This window comes from Bolinopsis microptera, unplaced genomic scaffold, assembly GCF_026151205.1.
Source record: "Bolinopsis microptera isolate Bmic1 unplaced genomic scaffold, MBARI_Bmic_1.0 sca5, whole genome shotgun sequence".
In the NCBI taxonomy this organism is placed as follows: domain Eukaryota; kingdom Metazoa; phylum Ctenophora; class Tentaculata; order Lobata; family Bolinopsidae; genus Bolinopsis; species Bolinopsis microptera.
This window is the reverse complement of record NW_026971777.1, coordinates 23,544-46,965: the sequence shown is the minus strand read 5'-3', so window position 1 is coordinate 46,965 and position 23,422 is coordinate 23,544. Positions and strand designations below refer to the sequence as shown.

The following is a 23,422-nucleotide window of genomic DNA, read 5'->3' as shown; positions in this document are numbered from 1 at the left end:
GGGGGCCGGAAGTCATCTAACTTAAGACTGATTTCTTAGACTAGAAAACAGTAACCACTTATTCATCATAGATCAATCATTAGTTTTTACAAATTCACTACCAAGCTTATCTTAATCAATGGTGCAAGTTAAGATACATGTTTAAATAAAAGTTGGTCCTGTTAGGGTTCATGGGTCACCATGGTTGAGGCAATGAGGGAGTAAGATATCAACTTTGGGTGTGAAGGGCCAGATTTCAGGCCTAAGGGGTCAAGTGGCTATATGACAAGGATGTGTCAGTGATCAGGACGACGGTTCAAGTAACTAAGAATGAGAGACAGACAGACATATTATGATACCAGTTACCTACCGCATAACGCTAATCAATCATCATTTTACCAAGCTAGATTACTTACTTTAGACGACATTGTGTCGATATCCCACCAATCAGCATTGAGTGACACGTCCTACAAGGCTATAAGCAGCGTACTCGTGGAGCTAGCCGACAATGTAGCCGTCAATGTAATTGTAGCCGTCAAGGTTGTAGCCGTCGCCCGTCAATGTTGTAGCAGTCAATGATGTAGCCGTCAATGTTGTAGTCGTCAATATTGAAAAAATGTTCATCTGGCGACCGGCAACTTCCTCTTGCTTTTGTGAACCTTGACAAGATCTCTGTTACCATGGTACCATCTGTAGATGGTTACTATGGTAACCATTACCAAGATCTTTGTAATCTCACCTCTCTCTCTGGTGGTGTTTACAGGATATCCATCATTTGATAGATCTAAAGAGAATTAATAAATATGTTAGATTGGTGTAGGGGAAATCTTTAAGCAAGGTGTTACACAGGGATTTGTTTACGAGTTCAGCAGTTTACTGACTTACTGATACTGGAAATGATCATTCTTATGGTCACGCAATAGTTTTTATTGTCAGTATTGAGTAACCAATAATTGAACTGTTGTATTTTGAACATTTTAAGGACCTTGAGCATTTATCAGAACCACTGCTTAAGAAATGAGCGAGATTGTACATACAACATACACAGTCAGGTTGAGGTAAAGCTTAACTCAAAAAATTGGATCTACTCACGTGTAAATTTGAAAAAAAAATTACGGATGTGAAAAATGATCCCCCAAATTCAGAAAAGACTAGAATTGAGAGATTTTCCTAAAACATCTCAGCCGACTCAGCAGCAGATTTTGGTGTTTGGTTACGTGCTTGAACCAATCACAGCCTGCCTAGATGTTCATGTGGTGAATTTGGATTAAAAATATTGCAATCCTCTCAGTTAAAACAACCACTATCAGTTATTTTCCATATAAGTTATCACTTTTTACGTAGGTCACATGATAGTCATTTTAGAACCGCCCTCCCCATTTAGTTGTTACTCCAGCCCTGTAAGTCACTTTAAATTCAAACATAGTGTAGAAATTACATTATTACGCTCCCCCTCCCCATTTAGTTGTTATTCCTGCCCTGTAAGTAACTTTGGTGGGGTTTCACTTCTGGTATTGGCTTCATTCCCGTTCCTTTTCCTTATTCTTTATACTTATTTTTTATATAGTTTAATGAGATTACAATTTGTATCACTGTTGAAAGTGTGTGGCGGTTCCTCCGCCCTGCCGGATGCGCCAAGTGATAGCTTGTTATTATATGATTTACGTCCTTAGTTTTTGCTAGTTGGCCCTTTTTATGATATTATTACCCCCTTTTTGCACAGTTCTTCAGGAGTGTTTCCCTTCATGTTTTCTGTTCCTTAGACCAAACAGGGGCGTGAGCTGCCCGCCCTAGCTACGGTACGAGAAGCAGCGGCAGTGTGTGATCCGGTTATAAAGAGTGTTCTTGGAACAACAGCACTCTGCTTGGCTGCACTGTGACAGTGGGAGAACATTAGTTCATGTCACCTAACGCCCGCTTAACCTTGGCAGCCCCAAGGCATCTGGTTGGTGATGGTTCCCAGGGCTTTTTCAGTTGGAGTCGGCTGTTAAGTTTGTCCTGTAAATTCTTGACTTAAGAAAGGAAATAAAATATATAACATCACATCCAACACTTGGATTCATCCCAACAGTATTATTTCCCCTGATATAACACCGTGTAATAAGTCAAGATGTCTCACCTGTAAACCATTCAGGTCAAGTAATATTTTCACCAGTTACGTTACTAATAATTCTTTCATGTTAACTCACTCTGAATCCTTTTCTTGTAAATCTTCTTCTATTATCTATCTCCTCACTTGTTCTTGTGGTATTCAATATGTTGGGCTCACAGAACAGCGCCTTAATGAACGCATGAATGGACACCGTGCTTCGGTTAAAGCCGGCAAATCCTCCTTTGTCCATGACCACTTTAATACTCCCGGTCATAATTTTCATGACGCCTCCATTCAAATTATTGATTTTATTGACCCTTCCTCTACTGAAGACCCTCGTCTGGCCTTAGCTGACAGGGAACTTCTTTGGATTAATCTCCTGAGCACTGCTCACCCTCTAGGTCTCAATGACAACATAAAAGGTTCTGGTAATATTTCTAAAAGCAACTTTAACGATATTTATTTTAAAAGTAAAATAAAAAGATATAAAAGAGGACATGGCAGAAAAAAGAAAAACAAAAGCCATGAAGATAGAATATACAAAAGGACTCTCACTTTAAGAGAGATTGACAATAAATATGAAAGTTTAAAAAGAAAAATGTCTGAAGGCAAATACAGCTTTTATAAAGATATAAGTAGCCTTCAAAAAGGCGAACTCAAGCAACTTAGCTCTCATTCCCTCTGCAAATCTGGAGCCATTTTCCTTGTTATACAATCTTTTGCTGGCCAAGACAGCACTTCTTCTCCTAATATCACCTCTGTTAATAGCGAGTTTATCACTTTTCACTATTGTTCTAAAATATTTGATAAACTCCGAATAGAATCAGTCATTCGTGACTCTAGGATCTTGACTCTTCTCCCTCCAAACCTTACGCCTTTCCTTCCCTTAAAAGTTTACTATAAGTACGATATTCCTGTCGGGCGTAAGCTTTTTAATTATAATAGATTCCTTAAATCACTTGATAATACTACTATTTCCTCCATCCTGGAAGGTGATTGCCCCTGTTCCAGTAACCCTTATTGCTATCAGCCTCGAGGCCACATCATCACCGGTGACCTTGCTTTCATTGAGCACGAGGATTTAAGAGGCATCATGAGTTACGGTACCAAATTTAGGGAACCTGTGTCTGTTCCTCCTGAGCAAATCTTGGAGAGCCTCAACGAGTGTTCAGCCAACTTCGCCACCCGTATGGCTAGGAAACATGGACTTTCATGTTTGGAATTCCAGGATTGGAAAGATGAGGTCTCCCGGATCTTCACCAATCGCCTTAACTTCCTCTCCTCCTCCCCTAATAACTTCACTCCCTACAATTCCATTCTACAAAGGGATGATGTTAAATCTTATCTCGACAGTCTTTCTTCTTCTTTTATTATTTGCTCCGTAGATAAAGCTTCAAATAATTATGTTTTTGTCTGCAAGAAGTTTTATCTTTTAACCCTTCTCAACGAACTTGGCTACGATCTCACTTCTCTAGAGTGTCGTGGCAATTCTACTTATCATCCGGTTAACTCTGTAGAGGATGATATTATTCAGGAACATGTGAACTTCATTAAAGATAACTTTAATATTCGTGTTTCTGAGGACAACCTTTGTCTACCGAGAATCTTTTGGATTCCTAAACTTCACAAGAATCCTTATAAGTCTAGATTTATAGCTGGGGCCAGTAAATGTACCACTAAGCAGATATCAGTTGTAGTCAACAAAGCTTTAAAAGTTTTAAAAGAATACTTTTCCAAATACTGCAACTCTATCTACAACAATACTGGAATTAACTGCGACTGGAGCATTAACAGCTCTAAACAGTTCCTGGAAAGGCTGCCTAGACTAGAGATTTTTAATATGCAGGTATACGACTTTACCACTCTGTATACCAATCTAGACCTTCAGGTTGTACAGTCACTGCTTTTCGAGCTAATAGATCTCCTCTTTAGTAATACGAATAAATTTATTTGTGTTTCTCTGTATAAGAACAACAATTTTTTCTCTAAAAAGGAATATAACGGATACTTATGTTTTTCTGCTGATAAACTCAAAACAGCTATTACATTTATTCTGTTTAACACTTTTGTTTGTTTTGGGGATCAGATTTTAAGACAAACGAAAGGCATTCCCATGGGAGGGAATTCTAGTAGCCAGTTCGCTGATCTTTCGCTAGGGAAGTGTGAATTCAACTACATGACACGCCTAATCAAAGAAAAGAAGTTCGGTCTCGCTAAGCTCCTCTCAAGAAACTGCAGATATGTCGACGACCTCAACACCATGAACTATTTGCATTTCTCTAACCTAATCAGGTCCATTTATCCACCTGACCTGCTTATGGAGAGGAGTGGTGACGACAATAAGTCCGTAAACTATCTCGACATCAACATCTCGATGAATAACTCCGGACACGTCGCCACCAAGCTTTACAACAAACTTGATGACTTCAACTTTCCTGTGGTCATGTACACCTTTCCTAACAGTAATATTTCCTCTTCTGTTGGTTATAATGTTTTTTACGGTCAGGTCCTTCGTTACTCTTCCATTATCTCTGACCTTGATTCTTTTCTGTGTTCTACCAACACCCTTTATAGGACACTTCTTTCAAGATGTTATAATGACAGACTCCTGAAGAGTTAATTCAGAAAGCTTCTGAAAGACCGACCTAGTATTCTGTACAAATACAGTATACTTGATGTCAGCGACATCCTTGACATCACATTTAACGTGAACAGGTGATCACTGACGAGTGATTGCTAGGGGGTCTTGGCACATTAAACCGGTACAGGTATTAAACCCCCGAAACCGGTGTGCCAAGTCATCTGCTGATGATGTTCACATAACATTATTTCCTCTCTCCTTTATTCCTTCCGTCTTTTCTTAAACTTACAGTTCAGTTACTTTATTTCACCAGGTCTACCTAAGGATCAATTATTCTTTGGTGGGGTTTCACTTCTGGTATTGGCTTCATTCCCGTTCCTTTTCCTTATTCTTTATACTTATTTTTTATATAGTTTAATGAGATTTAAATTTAAACACAGTGTAGAAATTAAATTATTACGCTTCCCTCCCATCTAGTTCTTACTCCTACCCAGTAAGTAACTTTAAATAAAAACACAGTGTAGAAATTACATTATTACGCTCCCCCTCCCCATCTAGTTGTTACTACTGCCCTGTAAGTTACTTTAAATTTAAACACAGTGTAGAAATTACATTATTACGCTTCCCTCCCATCTATAGTTGTTACTCCTGCCCTGTAAGTCACCTTAAATTTAAACACAGTGTAGAAATTACATTATTACACTCCCCCTCCCATCTAGTTCTTACTCCTGCCCTGTAAGTCACTTTAAATAAAAACACAGTGTAGAAATTACATAATTACGCTCCCCCTCCCCATCTAGTTGTTATTCCTGCCCTGTAAGTCACTTTAAATTAAAACACAGTATAGAAATTACATTATTACGCTCCCCTCCCCATCTACTTGTTACTCCTGCCCTGCAAGTTACTTTCAATTTAAACACAGTATAGAAATTACATTATTACACTCCCCCTCCCCATCTAGTTGTTACTCCTGCCCTGTAAGTTACTTTAAATTTAAACACAGTGTAAAAATTACATTATTACGCTCCCCCTCCCCATCTAGTTGTTACTGCTGCCCTGTAAGTCACCTTAACTTTAAACACAGTGTAGAAATTACATTATGACACTTCCCTCCCATCTAGTTGTTACTCCTGCCCTGTAAGTCACTTCAAATTTAAACACAGTGTAGAAATTACATTATTACGCTCCCCCTCCCCATTTAGTTGTTACTCCTGCCCTGTAAGCTACTTTAAATTTAAACACAGTGTAGAAATTACATTATTACGCTCCCCCTCCCCATTTAGTTGTTACTTCTGCCCTGTAAGTTACTTTAAATTTAAACACAGTGTAGAAATTACACTATTACGCTCCCCCTCCTCATCTAGTTGTTACTTCTGCCCTGTAGGCTACTTTAAATTTAAACACTGTGTAGAAATTACATTATTACGCTCCCCCTTCCCATGTAGTTGTTACTACTGCCCTGTAAGTCACTTTAAATTAAAACACAGTGTAGAAATTACATTATTAAGCTCCCCCTCCCCATTCAGTTGTTACTTCTGCCCTGTAAGTTACTTTAAATTTGAACATAGTGTAGAAATTACATTATTACGCTCCCCCTCCCCATGTAGTTGTTACTACTGCCCTGTAAGTCACTTTAAATTAAAACACAGTGTAGAAATTACATTATTAAGCTCCCCCTCCCCATTCAGTTGTTACTTCTGCCCTGTAAGTTACTTTAAATTTGAACATAGTGTAGAAATTACATTATTACGCTCCCCCTCCCCATTTAGTTGTTACTTCTGCCCTGTAGGCTACTTTAAATTTAAACACAGTGTAGAAATTACATTATTACGCTACCCCTCCCCATCTAGTTGTTACTCCTGCCCTGTAAGTAACTTTAAATTTAAACACAGTGTAGAAATAACTTTATTACGCTCCCCCTCCCCATTTAGTTGTTACTCCTGCCCTGTAAGTCACTTTAGATTTAAACACAGTGTAGAAATAACATTAGTACGCTCTCCCTCCCCATTTAGTTGTTACTCCTACCCAGTAAGTAACTTTAAATTTAAACACAGTGTAGAAATTACATTATGACACTTCCCTCCAATTACATTATTACGCTACCCCTCCCCATCTAGTTGTTACTCCTGCCCTGTAAGTAACTTTAAATTTAAACACAGTGTAGAAATAACTTTATTACGCTCCCCCTCCCCATTTAGTCGTTACTTCTGCCCTGTAAGTTACTTTAAATTTAAACACAGTGTAGATATTACTTTATTACACTCCCTTCTCCATTTAGTTGTTACTCCTACCCAGTAAGTAACTTTAAATTTAAACACAGTGTAGAAATTACATTATTACGCTCCCCCTCCCCATTTAGTTGTTACTCCTGCCCTGTAAGTAACTTTAAATTTAAACACAGTGTAGAAATTACATTATTACGCTCCCCCTCCCATTTAGTTGTTACTCCTGCCCTGTAAGTCACTTTAAATTTAAACACAGTGTAGAAATTACATTATTACGCTCCCCTCCCCATCTAGTTGTTACTCCTGCCCTGTAAGTAACTTTAAATTTAAACACAGTGTAGAAATTACATTATTACGCTCCCCCTCCCCATTTAGTTGTTACTCCTGCCCTGTAAGTCACTTTAAATTTAAACACAGTGTAGAAATTACATTATTACGCTCCCCCTCCCCATTTAGTTGTTACTCCTGCCCTGTAAGTCACTTTAAATTTAAACACAGTGTAGAAATTACATTATTACGCTTCCCTCCCATCTAGTTGTTACTCCTGCCCTGTAAGTCACTTTAAATTTAAACACAGTGTAGAAATTACATTATTACGCTCCCCCTCCCATGTAGTTGTTACTCCTGCCCTGTAAGTCACTTTAAATAAAAACACAGTGTAGAAATTACATTATTACGCTCCCCCTCCCCATTTAGTTGTTACTCCTGCCCTGTAAGTTACTTTAAATTTAAACACTGTGTAGAAATTACATTATTACGCTCCCCCTCCCCATGTAGTTGTTACTCCTGCCCTGTAAGTCACTTTAAATTAAAACACAGTGTAGAAATTACATTATTACGCTCCCCCTCCCCATTCTAGTTGTTACTCCTGCCCTGTAAGTTACTTTAAATTTAAACACAGTGTAGAAATTACATTATTACGCTCCCCCTCCCCATTTAGTTGTTACTCCTGCCCTGTAAGTCACTTTAAATTTAAACACAGTGTAGAAATTACATTATTACGCTCCCCCTCCCCATTCTAGTTGTTACTCCTGCCCTGTAAGTACTTTAAATTTAAACACAGTGTAGAAATTACATTATTACGCTCCCCCTCCCCATTTAGTTGTTACTTCTGCCCTGTAGGCTACTTTAAATTTAAACACAGTGTAGAAATTACATTATTACGCTACCCCTCCCCATCTAGTTGTTACTCCTGCCCTGTAAGTAACTTTAAATTTAAACACAGTGTAGAAATAACTTTATTACGCTCCCCCTCCCCATTTAGTTGTTACTCCTGCCCTGTAAGTCACTTTAGATTTAAACACAGTGTAGAAATAACATTAGTACGCTCTCCCTCCCCATTTAGTTGTTACTCCTACCCAGTAAGTAACTTTAAATTTAAACACAGTGTAGAAATTACATTATGACACTTCCCTCCAATTACATTATTACGCTCCCCCTCCTCATCTAGTTGTTACTACTGCCCTGTAAGTAACTTTAAATTTAAACACAGTGTAGAAATTACATTATTACGGTCCCCCTCCCCATCTAGTTGTTACTCCTGCCCTGTAAGTAACTTTAAATTTAAACACAGTGTAGAAATTACATTATTACGCTCCCCTCCCATCTAGTTGTTACTCAGCTGCCCTGTAAGTAACTTTAAATTTAAACACAGTGTAGAAATAACTTTATTACGCTCCCCCTCCCCATTAGTTGTTACTCCTGCCCTGTAAGCTACTTTAAATTTAAACACAGTGTAGAAATTACATTATTACGCTCCCCCTCCCCATTTAGTTGTTACTCCTGCCCTGTAAGTACTTTAAATTTAAACACAGTGTAGAAATTACATTATTACGCTCCCCCTCCCTCATCTAGTTGTTACTCCTGCCCTGTAAGTCTACTTTAAATTTAAACACAGTGTAGAAATTACATTATTACGCTCCCCCTCCCATTTAGTTGTTACTCCTGCCCTGTAAGTCACTTTAAATTTAAACACAGTGTAGAAATTACATTATTACGCTCCCCCTCCCCATTAGTTGTTACTCCTGCCCTGTAAGTACTTTAAATTTAAACACAGTGTAGAAATTACATTATTACGCTCCCCCTCCCCATTTAGTTGTTACTACTGCCCTGTAAGTCACTTTAAATTAAAACACAGTGTAGAAATTACATTATTAAGCTCCCCCTCCCCATTCAGTTGTTACTTCTGCCCTGTAAGTTACTTTAAATTTGAACATAGTGTAGAAATTACATTATTACGCTCCCCCTCCCCATTTAGTTGTTACTTCTGCCCTGTAAGTTACTTTAAATTTAAACACAGTGTAGATATTACTTTATTACACTCCCTTCTCCATTTAGTTGTTACTCCTACCCAGTAAGTAACTTTAAATTTAAACACAGTGTAGAAATTACATTATGACACTTCCCTCCCATTACATTATTACGCTCCCCCTCCTCATCTAGTTGTTACTACTGCCCTGTAAGTAACTTTAAATTTAAACACAGTGTAGAAATTACATTATTACGGTCCCCCTCCCCATCTAGTTGTTACTCCTGCCCTGTAAGTAACTTTAAATTTAAACACAGTGTAGAAATTACATTATTACGCTTCCCTCCCATCTAGTTGTTACTCCTGCCCTGTAAGTAACTTTAAATTTAAACACAGTGTAGAAATAACTTTATTACGCTCCCCCTCCCCATTAAGTTGTTACTCCTGCCCTGTAAGCTACTTTAAATTTAAACACAGTGTAGAAATTACATTATTACGCTCCCCCTCCCCATTTAGTTGTTACTTCTGCCCTGTAAGTTACTTTAAATTTAAACACAGTGTAGAAATTACATTATTACGCTCCCCCTCCTCATCTAGTTGTTACTTCTGCCCTGTAGGCTACTTTAAATTTAAACACTGTGTAGAAATTACATTATTACGCTCCCCCTTCCCATGTAGTTGTTACTACTGCCCTGTAAGTCAGTTAAAATTAAAACACAGTGTAGAAATTACATTATTAAGCTCCCCCTCCCCATTCAGTTGTTACTTCTGCCCTGTAAGTTACTTTAAATTTGAACATAGTGTAGAAATTACATTATTACGCTCCCCCTCCCCATGTAGTTGTTACTACTGCCCTGTAAGTCACTTTAAATTAAAACACAGTGTAGAAATTACATTATTAAGCTCCCCCTCCCCATTCAGTTGTTACTTCTGCCCTGTAAGTTACTTTAAATTTGAACATAGTGTAGAAATTACATTATTACGCTCCCCCTCCCCATTTAGTTGTTACTTCTGCCCTGTAGGCTACTTTAAATTTAAACACAGTGTAGAAATTACATTATTACGCTACCCCTCCCCATCTAGTTGTTACTCCTGCCCTGTAAGTAACTTTAAATTTAAACACATTGTAGAAATAACTTTATTACGCTCCCCCTCCCCATTTAGTTCTTACTCCTGCCCTGTAAGTCACTTTAGATTTAAACACAGTGTAGAAATAACATTAGTACGCTCTCCCTCCTCATTTAGTTGTTACTCCTACCCAGTAAGTAACTTTAAATTTAAACACAGTGTAGAAATTACATTATGACACTTCCCTCCAATTACATTATTACGCTACCCCTCCCCATCTAGTTGTTACTCCTGCCCTGTAAGTAACTTTAAATTTAAACACAGTGTAGAAATAACTTTATTACGCTCCCCCTCCCCATTTAGTCGTTACTTCTGCCCTGTAAGTTACTTTAAATTTAAACACAGTGTAGAAATTACATTATTACGCACCCCCTCCCCATCTAGTTGTTACTCCTGCCCTGTAAGTCACTCTAAATTTAAACACAGTGTAGAAATTACATTATTAAGCTCCCCCTCCCCATTCAGTTGTTACTTCTGCCCTGTAAGTTACTTTAAATTTAAACACAGTGTAGAAATTACATTATTACGCTTCCCCTCCCCATTTAGTTGTTACTTCTGCCCTGTAAGCTACTTTAAATTTAAACACAGTGTAGAAATTACATTATTACGCTACCCCTCCCCATCTAGTTGTTACTCCTGCCCTGTAAGTAACTTTAAATTTAAACACAGTGTAGAAATAACTTTATTACGCTCCCCCTCCCCATTTAGTTGTTACTCTTGCCCTGTAAGTCACTTTAGATTTAAACACAGTGTAGAAATAACATTAGTATGCTCTCCCTCCCCATTTAGTTGTTACTCCTACCCAGTAAGTAACTTTAAATTTAAACACAGTGTAGAAATAACTTTATTACGCTCCCCCTCCCCATTTAGTTGTTACTCCTGCCCTGTAAGCTACTTTAAATTTAAACACAGTGTAAAAATTACATTATTACGCTCTCCCTCCCTATTTAGTTGTTTCTCCTGCCCTGTAAGTAACTTTAAATTTAAACACAGTGTAGAAATTACATCATTACGCTCCCTCCCCATCTAGTTGTTACTCCTGCCCTGTAAGTTACTTTACATTTTAACACAGTGTAGAAATTACATTATTACGCTCCCCCTCCCCATTTAATTGTTACTTCTGCCCTGTAAGCTACTTTAAATTTAAACACAGTGTAGAAATTACATTATTACGCTACCCCTCCCCATTTAGTTGTTACTCCTGCCCTGTAAGTAACTTTAAATTTAAACACAGTGTAGAAATAACTTTATTACGCTCCCCCTCCCCATTGAGTTGTTACTCCTGCCCTGTAAGTCACTTTAGATTTAAACACAGTGTAGACATAACATTAGTACCAAGTACGCTCTCCCTCCCCATTTAGTTGTTTTCCTGCCCTGTAAGTTACTTTAAATTTAAACACAGTGTAGATATTACATTATTACACTCCCTTCCCCATTTAGTTATTACTCCTACCCAGTAAGTAACTTTAAATTTAAACACAGTGTAGAAATAACTTTATTACGCTCTCCCTCCCCATTGAGTTGTTTTCCTGCCCTGTAAGTTACTTTAAATTTAAACACAGTGTAGATATTACATTATTACACTCCCTTCCCCATTTAGTTGTTACTCCTACCCAGTAAGTAACTTTAAATTTAAACACAGTGTAGAAATTACATTATGACACTTCCCTCCCATTACATTATTACGCTACCCCTCCCCATCTAGTTGTTACTCCTGCCCTGTAAGTAACTTTAAATTTAAACACAGTGTAGAAATAACTTTATTACGCTCCCCCTCCCATTTAGTTGTTACTCCTGCCCTGTAAGCTACTTTAAATTTAAACACAGTGTAGAAATTACATTATTACGCTCCCCCTCCCCATCTAGTTGTTACTCCTGCCCTGTAAGTAACTTTAGATTTAAACACAGTGTAGAAATTACATTATTACGCTCCCCTCCCCATCTAGTTGTTACTCCTGCCCTGTAAGTTACTTTAAATTTAAACACAGTGTAGAAATTACATTATTACGCTCTCCCTCCCTATTTAGTTGTTACTCCTGCCCTGTAAGTAACTTTAAATTTAAACACAGTGTAGAAATTACATTATTACGCTCTCCCTCCCTATTTAGTTGTTACTCCTGCCCTGTAAGTAACTTTAAATTTAAACACAGTGTAGAAATTACATTATTACGCTCCCCTCCCCATCTAGTTGTTACTCCTGCCCTGTAAGTCACTTTAAATTTAAACACAGTGTAGAAATTACATTATTACGCTCCCCCTCCCCATTTAATTGTTACTTCTGTCCTGTAAGCTAATTTAAATTTAAACACAGTGTAGATATTACATTATTACGCTACCCCTTCCCATCTAGTTGTTACTTCTTCCCTGTAAGTAACTTTAAATTTAAACACAGTGTAGAAATAACTTTATTACGCTCCCCCTCCCCATCTAGTTGTTACTCCTGCCCTGTAAGTCACCTTAAATTTAAACACAGTGTATAAATAACTTTATTACGCTCCCCCTCCCAATCTAGTTGTTACTCCTGCCCTGTAAGTCACATTAAATTTAAACACAGTGTAGAAATAACTTCATTACGCTCCCTCTCCCCATATAGTTGTTACTCCTGCCCTGTAAGCTACTTTAGATTTAAACACAGTGTAGAAATTACATTATTACGCTCCCCCTCCCCATCTAGTTGTTACTCCTGCCCTGTAAGCTACTTTAGATTTAAACACAGTGTAGAAATTACATTATTACGCTCCCCCTCCCCATCTAGTTGTTACTCCTGCCCTGTAAGCTACTTTAGATTTAAACACAGTGTAGAAATTACATTATTACGCTCCCCCTCCCCATCTAGTTGTTACTCCTGCCCTGTAAGCTACTTTAAATTTAAACACAGTGTAGAAATTAAATTATTACGCTCCCCCTCCCATCTAGTTGTTACTCCTGCCCTGTAAGCTACTTTAGATTTAAACACAGTGTAGAAATTACATTATTACGCTCCCCCTCCTCATCTAGTTGTTAATAAAACAAAAGTTTTTAATAAAACAAAAGTTAAATTTATTACCAATTATTCAATCAATACATATCATAAATTCTAATATTGGAAACACAATGCAAAATGGATGTCTTAAACTATAATTTTGTTGTGACTAATAATCTATTGACTTTCAAAGTTGAATTTTAGTTAAGTATGAAATGCCACCACATCATAGTTAGGGTAAAATGTTATTTTTAAATTTTAAAATTGAGAAGATTGCTCTATGGCTTAAAATTTAAAATTCTAGCAAAAGATATCTTATTTTTAAATAGTTGGTTACAGTTTATGACAGTACTGACATGAACAATTTTATTGTGGCTGGTAAAAGGACCCAGTTGCCTGTAAGGGCTTTACCGAACCCCAGGGGACCACAATGTGATAATATCAGGCCAGATGTTTCTATGTAGAGCAATTACTGTTACTCCTGCCCTGTAAGTAACTTTAAATTTAAACACAGTGTAGAAATAACTTTATTACGCTCCCCCTCCCCATTAAGTTGTTACTCCTGCCCTGTAAGCTACTTTAAATTTAAACACAGTGTAGAAATAACTTCATTACGCTCCCCCTCCCCATCTAGTTGTTACTCCTGCCCTGTAAGTTACTTTAAATTTGAACACAGTGTAGATATTACATTATTACACACCCTTCCCCATTTAGTTGTTACTCCTACCCAGTAAGTAACTTTAAATTTAAACACAGTGTAGAAATTACATTATGACACTTCCCTCCCATTACATTATTACGCTCCCCCTCCCCATTTAGTTGTTACTCCTGCCCTGTAAGTAACTTTAAATTTAAACACAGTGTAGAAATAACTTTATTACGTTCCCCCTCCCCATTTAGTTGTTACTCCTGCCCTGTAAGTCACTTTAAATTTAAACACAGTGTAGAAATTACATTATTACGCTACCCCTCCCCATCTAGTTGTTACTCCTGCCCTGTAAGCTACTTTAGATTTAAACACAGTGTAGAAATTACATTATTACGCTCCCCCTCCCCATCTAGTTGTTATTCCTGCCCTGTAAGCTACTTTAAATTTAAACACAGTGTAGAAATTACATTATTACGCTCCCCCTCCCATCTAGTTGTTACTCCTGCCCTGTAAGCTACTTTAGATTTAAACACAGTGTAGAAATTACATTATTACGCTCCCCCTCCTCATTTAGTTGTTAATAAAACAAAAGTTTTTAATAAAACAAAAGTTAAATTTATTACCAATTATTCAATCAATACATATCATAAATTCTAATATTGGAAACACAATGCAAAATGGATGTCTTAAACTATAATTTTGTTGTGACTAATAATCTATTGACTTTCAAAGTTGAATTTTAGTTAAGTATGAAATGCCACCACATCATAGTTAGGGTAAAATGTTATTTTTAAATTTTAAAATTGAGAAGATTGCTCTATGGCTTAAAATTTAAAATTCTAGCAAAAGATATCTTATTTTTAAATAGTTGGTTACAGTTTATGACAGTACTGACATGAACAATTTTATTGTGGCTGGTAAAAGGACCCAGTTGCCTGTAAGGGCTTTACCGAACCCCAGGGGACCACAATGTGATAAGATCAGGCCAGATGTTTCTATGTAGAGCAATTACTGTTACTCCTGCCCTGTAAGTAACTTTAAATTTAAACACAGTGTAGAAATAACTTTATTACGCTCCCCCTCCCCATTTAGTTGTTACTCCTGCCCTGTAAGCTACTTTAAATTTAAACACAGTGTAGAAATAACTTCATTACGCTCCCCCTCCCCATCTAGTTGTTACTCCTGCCCTGTAAGTTACTTTAAATTTAAACACAGTGCAGATATTACATTATTACACACCCTTCCCCATTTAGTTGTTACTCCTACCCAGTAAGTAACTTTAAATTTAAACACAGTGTAGAAACTACATTATGACACTTCCCTCCCATTACATTATTACGCTACCCCTCCCCATCTAGTTGTTACTCCTGCCCTGTAAGTAACTTTAAATTTAAACACAGTGTAGAAATTACATTATTACGCTCCCCCTCCTCATCTAGTTGTTACTCCTGCCCTGTAAGCTACTTTAAATTTAATCACAGTGTAGAAATAACTTTATTACGCTCCCCCTCCCCATTTAGTTGTTACTCCTGCCCTGTAAGCTACTTTAAATTTAAACACAGTGTAGAAATAACTTTATTACGCTCCCCCTCCCCATTTAGTTGTTACTCCTGCCCTGTAAGCTACTTTAAATTTAAACACAGTGTAGAAATTACATTATTACGCTCCCCCTCCCCAACTAGTTGTTTCTCCTGCCCTGTAAGTCACTTTAAATTTAAACACAGTATAGAAATTAGACTATTACGCTACCCCTCCCCATCTAGTTGTTACTCCTGCCCTGTAAGTAACTTTAAATTTAAACACAGTGTAGAAATAACTTTATTACGCTCCCCCTCCCCATTTAGTTGTTACTCCTGCCCTGTAAGTCACTTTTGATTTAAACACAGTGTAGAAATAACATTAGTACGCTCTCCCTCCCAATCTAGTTGTTACTCCTGCCCTGTAAGTAACTTTAAATTTAAACACAGTGTAGAAATAACTTTATTACGCTCCCCCTCCCCATTTAGTTGTTACTCCTGCCATGTAAGTCACTTTAGATTTAAACACAGTGAACAAATTACATTATTACACTCCCCCTCCCCATTAAGTTGTTTTCCTGCCCTGTAAGTTACTTTAAATTTAAACACAGTGTAGATATTACTTTATTACACTCCCTTCTCCATTTAGTTGTTACTCCTGCCCTGTAAGTAACTTTAAATTTAAACACAGTGTAGAAATAACATTAGTACGCTCTCCCTCCCCATTTAGTTGTTACTCCTACCCAAGTAAGAGATATTTACCCTCTGTAGCACACATTTTGCTATTGCACACATTTTCCGACACTTGTAAAAATTTCGAGCATTTTCGACACTTGTAAAAATTTCACGGATTTTCGACACTTGTAAAAATTTCACGGATTTTCGATACTTGTAAAAATTTCGAGGATTTTCGACACTTGTAAAAATTTCACGGGTTTTCGATACTTGTAAAAATTTCGAGCATTTTCGACACTTGTAAAAATTTCACGGATTTTTGATACTTGATAACCGTTTTACAAACTCTATTGCTGAACCAATCACTCCTTTTTTTACTATTATCTGTAGATCTAAAGAGTAACTCTCTATGATTAGAGTCTGAAGATCCAGAAAACAGTTAGTTCTTTTTAACTATTGTCTGCAGTTCCATAAAACTTTGTCAGCCTCTATTGAATAGATCTAGAATAGAGAAAACAGTCAACCCTCTGGCCTCTCTAGATATTGTTAACAGTGCAAACGGTCTCTCCTCGAGTGAAGTTATTGTATGAACCATGAAGATTAATTAACAGCGTACGAAGTTTTTCATTTTAGATAGAGCAGATGATTGAACCGAGCGGTGAGCTTGTAAAATTCAATAACTCATTGTTCAACCAACTTGATATCCACCACATGGAAGCTAAATTCTTCACTTATCTGATCTAAAAACTACCACACCCCTGCCCTACTAGACTTTAACGCATTCATCACAAACTCGTTCCTTTATTCAGTCCTTAGATGAAAGTACTGTTTACTGATCCAGGTGCACGATAAACTCATTGTTCAACTAGCTCACTGTCTATTGCATGGAAGCTAAATTCTTAGAAGTTTAAATTTATCACAGATCATAGTAACAGAGTGAAGTGTAGCACAGTTTACCTACCATACTATCTTAATGCAAGCTAGTAAGGTATCTTGATGCAAGCAAACTACAGTGAATTTTTTTTGGACTGCCTTATTTAACTTGAACGGTGACAAATTTTATTTTAATTTAAATTTATCACAGATCATCGTAACAGAGTGAAGTGTAGCACAGTTTACCTACCATACTATCTTGATGCAAGCTAGTAAGGTATCTTGATGCAAGCAAACTACAGTGAAATTTTTTTTGGACTGCCTTATTTAACTTGAACGGTGACAAATTTTATTTTAATTTAAATTTATCACAGATCATAGTAACAGAGTGAAGTGTAGCACAGTTTACCTACCATACTATCTTGATGCAAGCTAGTAAGGTATCTTGATGCAAGCAAACTACAGTGAAATTCTTTTTTGGACTGGATACAAGTAAGCAGAAAAGGAGGAATGTTGAGCCCAAATGAAATGAGCACAGCCGTTCTTATGTAGCTGCTCCACTTCCAGTTCACTAACATTCGGTTCTCTTTAAGTTTAAGTTCTTTGTTTAAGACTCTGAGACGATATTTAACCATGAGCGATCGGGATCACCCTGAAAGTGATATATTAGTTTGTTTTTTTGTTGGTTGTTTTTATGATTTAGTATATATCTACAACTATCACTACAAATGTTCAAATACTTTACTGTCGTTAATTTTTATGACCAGGTTATTAATGTTTTAAACTATCTGCTTTTTTAATTGTTTACATTAAATTCTCACTCAGAATGATTATAGAAGGTGCAGTTACCTTTATAAATAGTGCATGTAAAGGACTTGTTAAACTTGTGATAAAACTCAACTATATATCAACACCTTTATTCAGGGCGCTGAGAAAATCCTGTCGAAACTGAGAGATATTGCACCTAAGGAGGCTTGGGAATCTATTCTGAAACTGCTTCTCATTCAGGAACCATTTGAGGTTGGTTTTATATGTGAACAGTCTGTTAAAATGTTATCATGTTTTATATTATCATCTTTTATTCAGATGCATTTAAAATTAGGTAATATTCTGTAAAAGTGGTATTTATTAATACTTTTACATGTTGCCATTATATTTTAATCTGAAATAAAGTTTTTATATTTCAGTCTGAAATTGTGCCTCAAGATTCCCTGGACGTTTTGATAAAACCTAAGTTCGATTTTGTGGGTAGATTAAAAGAGTTGATAAAACCGTTTATAGAGAAACGTAAATCTGGTTGGGAGACCGTTAGTTCTACTTCTACTCCCCCTCCCCCTGTTACCATGCCAGCTTCCTCTACTTCTATCACAAGACAAGAAATTCTACTTCGAGCTGCTAGTAATAATTAAGTGATAAAGATATTTTTGCTATAATTCAAAGAATTAACTATCGTGATCTCAATTTACTGTAATCATATTTTGTAATACTAATTCTAAAATGTTTCTTTCCCCTTCTAGTTACAACATGAGTCCATGTACTTGAAATAAAAATAATAACATTTATAAAGTATATTTAATAAAGATATAAAAATAAAGAATCTGAAAGATATTCGAAAGCTCTGCTAAATCACTGGTAGCCCGACTATCACGCTGTGCAGTATGAGTCGAATTATATTTTAATAAAGATATAAAAATAAAGAATCTGAAAGATATTCGAAAGCTCTGCTAAATCACTGGTAGTCTGACTATCACGCTGTGCAGTATGAGTCGAATTATATTTTAATAAAGATATAAAAATAAAGAATCTGAAAGATATTCGAAAGCTCTGCTAAATCACTGGTAGTCTGACTATCACGCTGTGCAGTATGAGTCGAATTATATTTTAATAAAGATATAAAAATAAAGAATCTGAAAGATATTCGAAAGCTCTGCTAAATCACTGGTAGTCTGACTATCACGCTGTGCAGTATGAGTCGAATTATATTTTAATAAAGATATAAAAATAAGAATCTGAAAGATATTCGAAAGCTCTGCTAAATCACTGGTAGTCTGACTATCACGCTGTGCAGTATGAGTCGAATTATATTTTAATAAAGATATAAAAATAAAGAATCTGAAAGATATTCGAAAGCTCTGCTAAATCACTGGTAGTCTGACTATCACGCTGTGCAGTATGAGTCGAATTATATTTTAATAAAGATATAAAAATAAGAATCTGAAAGATATTCGAAAGCTCTGCTAAATCACTGGTAGTCTGACTATCACGCTGTGCAGTATGAGTCGAATTATATTTTAATAAAGATATAAAAATAAAGAATCTGAAAGATATTCGAAAGCTCTGCTAAATCACTGGTAGTCTGACTATCACGCTGTGCAGTATGAGTCGAATTATATTTTAATAAAGATATAAAAATAAAGAATCTGAAAGATATTCGAAAGCTCTGCTAAATCACTGGTAGTCTGACTATCACGCTGTGCAGTATGAGTCGAATTATATTTTAATAAAGATATAAAAATAAAGAATCTGAAAGATATTCGAAAGCTCTGCTAAATCACTGGTAGCCTGACTATCACGCTGTGCAGTATGAGTCGAATTATATTTTAATAAAGATATAAAAATAAGAATCTGAAAGATATTCGAAAGCTCTGCTAAATCACTGGTAGTCTGACTATCACGCTGTGCAGTATGAGTCGAATTATATTTTAATAAAGATATAAAAATAAAGAATCTGAAAGATATTCGAAAGCTCTGCTAAATCACTGGTAGTCTGACTATCACGCTGTGCAGTATGAGTCGAATTATATTTTAATAAAGATATAAAAATAAAGAATCTGAAAGATATTCGAAAGCTCTGCTAAATCACTGGTAGTCTGACTATCACGCTGTGCAGTATGAGTCGAATTATATTTTAATAAAGATATAAAAATAAAGAATCTGAAAGATATTCGAAAGCTCTGCTAAATCACTGGTAGTCTGACTATCACGCTGTGCAGTATGAGTCGAATTATATTTTAATAAAGATATAAAAATAAGAATCTGAAAGATATTCGAAAGCTCTGCTAAATCACTGGTAGTCTGACTATCACGCTGTGCAGTATGAGTCGAATTATATTTTAATAAAGATATAAAAATAAAGAATCTGAAAGATATTCGAAAGCTCTGCTAAATCACTGGTAGTCTGACTATCACGCTGTGCAGTATGAGTCGAATTATATTTTAATAAAGATATAAAAATAAGAATCTGAAAGATATTCGAAAGCTCTGCTAAATCACTGGTAGTCTGACTATCACGCTGTGCAGTATGAGTCGAATTATATTTTAATAAAGATATAAAAATAAAGAATCTGAAAGATATTCGAAAGCTCTGCTAAAACACTGGTAGCCTGACTATCACGCTGTGCAGTATGAGTCGAATTATATTTTAATAAAGATATAAAAATAAAGAATCTGAAAGATATTCGAAAGCTCTGCTAAATCACTGGTAGTCTGACTATCACGCTGTGCAGTATGAGTCGAATTATATTTTAATAAAGATATAAAAATAAAGAATCTGAAAGATATTCGAAAGCTCTGCTAAATCACTGGTAGTCTGACTATCACGCTGTGCAGTATGAGTCGAATTATATTTTAATAAAGATATAAAAATAAAGAATCTGAAAGATATTCGAAAGCTCTGCTAAATCACTGGTAGTCTGACTATCACGCTGTGCAGTATGAGTCGAATTATATTTTAATAAAGATATAAAAATAAGAATCTGAAAGATATTCGAAAGCTCTGCTAAATCACTGGTAGTCTGACTATCACGCTGTGCAGTATGAGTCGAATTATATTTTAATAAAGATATAAAAATAAAGAATCTGAAAGATATTCGAAAGCTCTGCTAAAACACTGGTAGCCTGACTATCACGCTGTGCAGTATGAGTCGAATTATATTTTAATAAAGATATAAAAATAAAGAATCTGAAAGATATTCGAAAGCTCTGCTAAATCACTGGTAGTCTGACTATCACGCTGTGCAGTATGAGTCGAATTATATTTTAATAAAGATATAAAAATAAGAATCTGAAAGATATTCGAAAGCTCTGCTAAAACACTGGTAGCCTGACTATCACGCTGTGCAGCATGAGTCAAATTATATTTTAATAAAGATATGAAAATAAGAATCTGAAAGATATTCGAAAGCTCTGCTAAATCACTGGTAGCCTGACTATCACACTGTGCAGCATGAGTCAAATTATATTTAATACAGAATGATACGAAGCTATGAAGAGCAAACAGTCAATCATCATCTTATTGCAATTTACAAGCAGACGGTCCCATCCGCTCTATCGAGTTTGTGTTTCCAATGCCCCCAATGGATGTGGACCGGATTGTAGTTTAAGGCTACAAATCTGACTATCTCATGATACGGCTGGGCATTGTTTGTGTGAGATAATGGTAAGATCGCTTGTAAGCAAAGGGTTCCAGCAAGGCGGGGATTCCCGCTAAATATAACAAAATAAGAGAGTATTCTCTCTAATTCCAAAAATTGAAAAATGACTGTTTGCAATTCATACTGCTTCAATGTTATTATCATCACTGATAATTATAATAATGAAACCACTAGTACTGAAAGATAAAAGGATTAAATTAGGTGGGAATTCCCACTATATTTAATGTAATAGGAGAGCACTCTCTTCGTTTACTTTTTTTCTCTAGTTATACTACTGTTTGAATTTACTTGTTATTCTATTTTAATTTTAAATATTATCTTATTACACATTTTGCTACTATCTTTTCTTGCTATCTATTTTTAAATGGTTAACCATACTTTTTTCTTTTTTTATTTTTGGGGAAAATTTGCCTTCCTCAGCTGGTCGTTACTTTATTTTTCTAATATTCTTATCATTTTAAAACTTTGATCAGCTGCAGGGGGTGAATTTGCGTCAAGGTTCTGTAATATGAACCAGTTTTCACAGAAAAAAGACCGCCCGTAGGTGGTGAATAGCCACATCCTTCACGAGGTGACCCCGTTCTCTGCATTTTATTTTACTCTACTTTTTGACTTATATTTTTATTTTCCAATGCAGAGGTTACTAAATACGGCGGATCGGTTATAAAATACTTAGTACTATATAAAGGCTTAAAAACAGACCTCTTATCACAAAACTATTAGCATGAGCGAACTGACTTTTAATGTAACACGAGCCTTGAATGACTCTGTCATTGAATTTAAGGTTAGAGCCCCTGAAACACAGTTCAACGGAACCCCCGAAGAAGGGTTGGAGGTGCTCTTGGGGGTGTTGACACGATAATAGAGCACTCCATACAACGACGGAACTGTTTCAAGTTCCATGTCACTTTGGACGGAGTATTTCAGGTATTTGATTTGCTACTAACAATCTGTTAAAATAGTGATAAGGAAACTTTCAAATCAAAAAGAAGTGGTTTAACAAGAAAAAATATAGATAAATAGAAGTTGATATATTTCATTTACAGAAACATATAAACGGTGAAGAGCAGACATTTGGTTTCAAGACACGAACAACTGTGTGCCTGAGATCATCAAATAAGGATGAGATGATCAATGAAGTTCGAAATAAACTCTTGAACTCATACGAGTCTTTTCAAGGAATGGGTTGGTAAAGTTTTCTAATTTTTATTTCATTAACCTCCAACTACCTTGACCCTAATTAAACCAAGTTGAGTTACGTTAAAATTGCAGATACAAAGATTACTACAATTAATCTCAACAGGTAGCGGTTGGATATGGAGACGATGGCCAATGGTTACAGTGCTGGTCATAAAGTACAACCCTGTATCAGGATGATTGATTGAGTGATTGATTAAAGGTCTATATAGGGATCACTATAATGTTGAAAATTGTTGTTTTATATCTTACTAATTTCAATTAACTTTAAGAACTTTCAATAGTTTAAAACCACAAATCAATAACAAGAGTGATTGAAATTTAAAATGGAGATAGAAGACATATTGCGTTTTAGTTTGAATTATGACGTGATTTAAGAATGTAATTAACCATGTTATATATAACACTCTATATAACATTATATAAACTCTCTTAAATTCTAGAATGTCGACTTACTTACCAACTCCCAAACCGTTGAAAAAGAGAAGATGTCTGTTGAACATACGGAATAAAGATGACAAATCATTCCTTTATTGTATTGTGGCTGCTTTGAAAAGACCTGATAGAAACCCAACACGACCAGGATTCTATAAGCGTTATGTCAAGAAACTAATCACGACAGGTATATATCAAATATTAACAATTATAACATATGCAACCATCACGTGACTGTAATAATCTAGTGAATATCTAAAGCTTAGTGAAGAATAGAAAATGATACTTGTACCCGCAGGAATCAACGCACCAAAACGGTTGGAGGACATCCCCCTGTTTGAGAAACAAACCTGTAAGTCCCTTTATCCATATAATAAAGCAACTTTCCTAATTACACATTCATAATATTTTTAAATTTATCTTTATTC

General features: G+C 35.9%; 1 long non-coding RNA gene across 1 annotated transcript; it reads left to right on the top strand.

The window, feature by feature from the left end:
- Positions 1–17,727: 17,727 nt before the first annotated feature.
- LOC134825671 (uncharacterized) lies at positions 17,728–18,427 on the top strand. Its single transcript, XR_010161589.1, has 2 exons — positions 17,728–17,949; positions 18,117–18,427. It is a non-coding gene; the product is annotated as an uncharacterized LOC134825671 (long non-coding RNA).
- Positions 18,428–23,422: the final 4,995 nt, after the last annotated feature.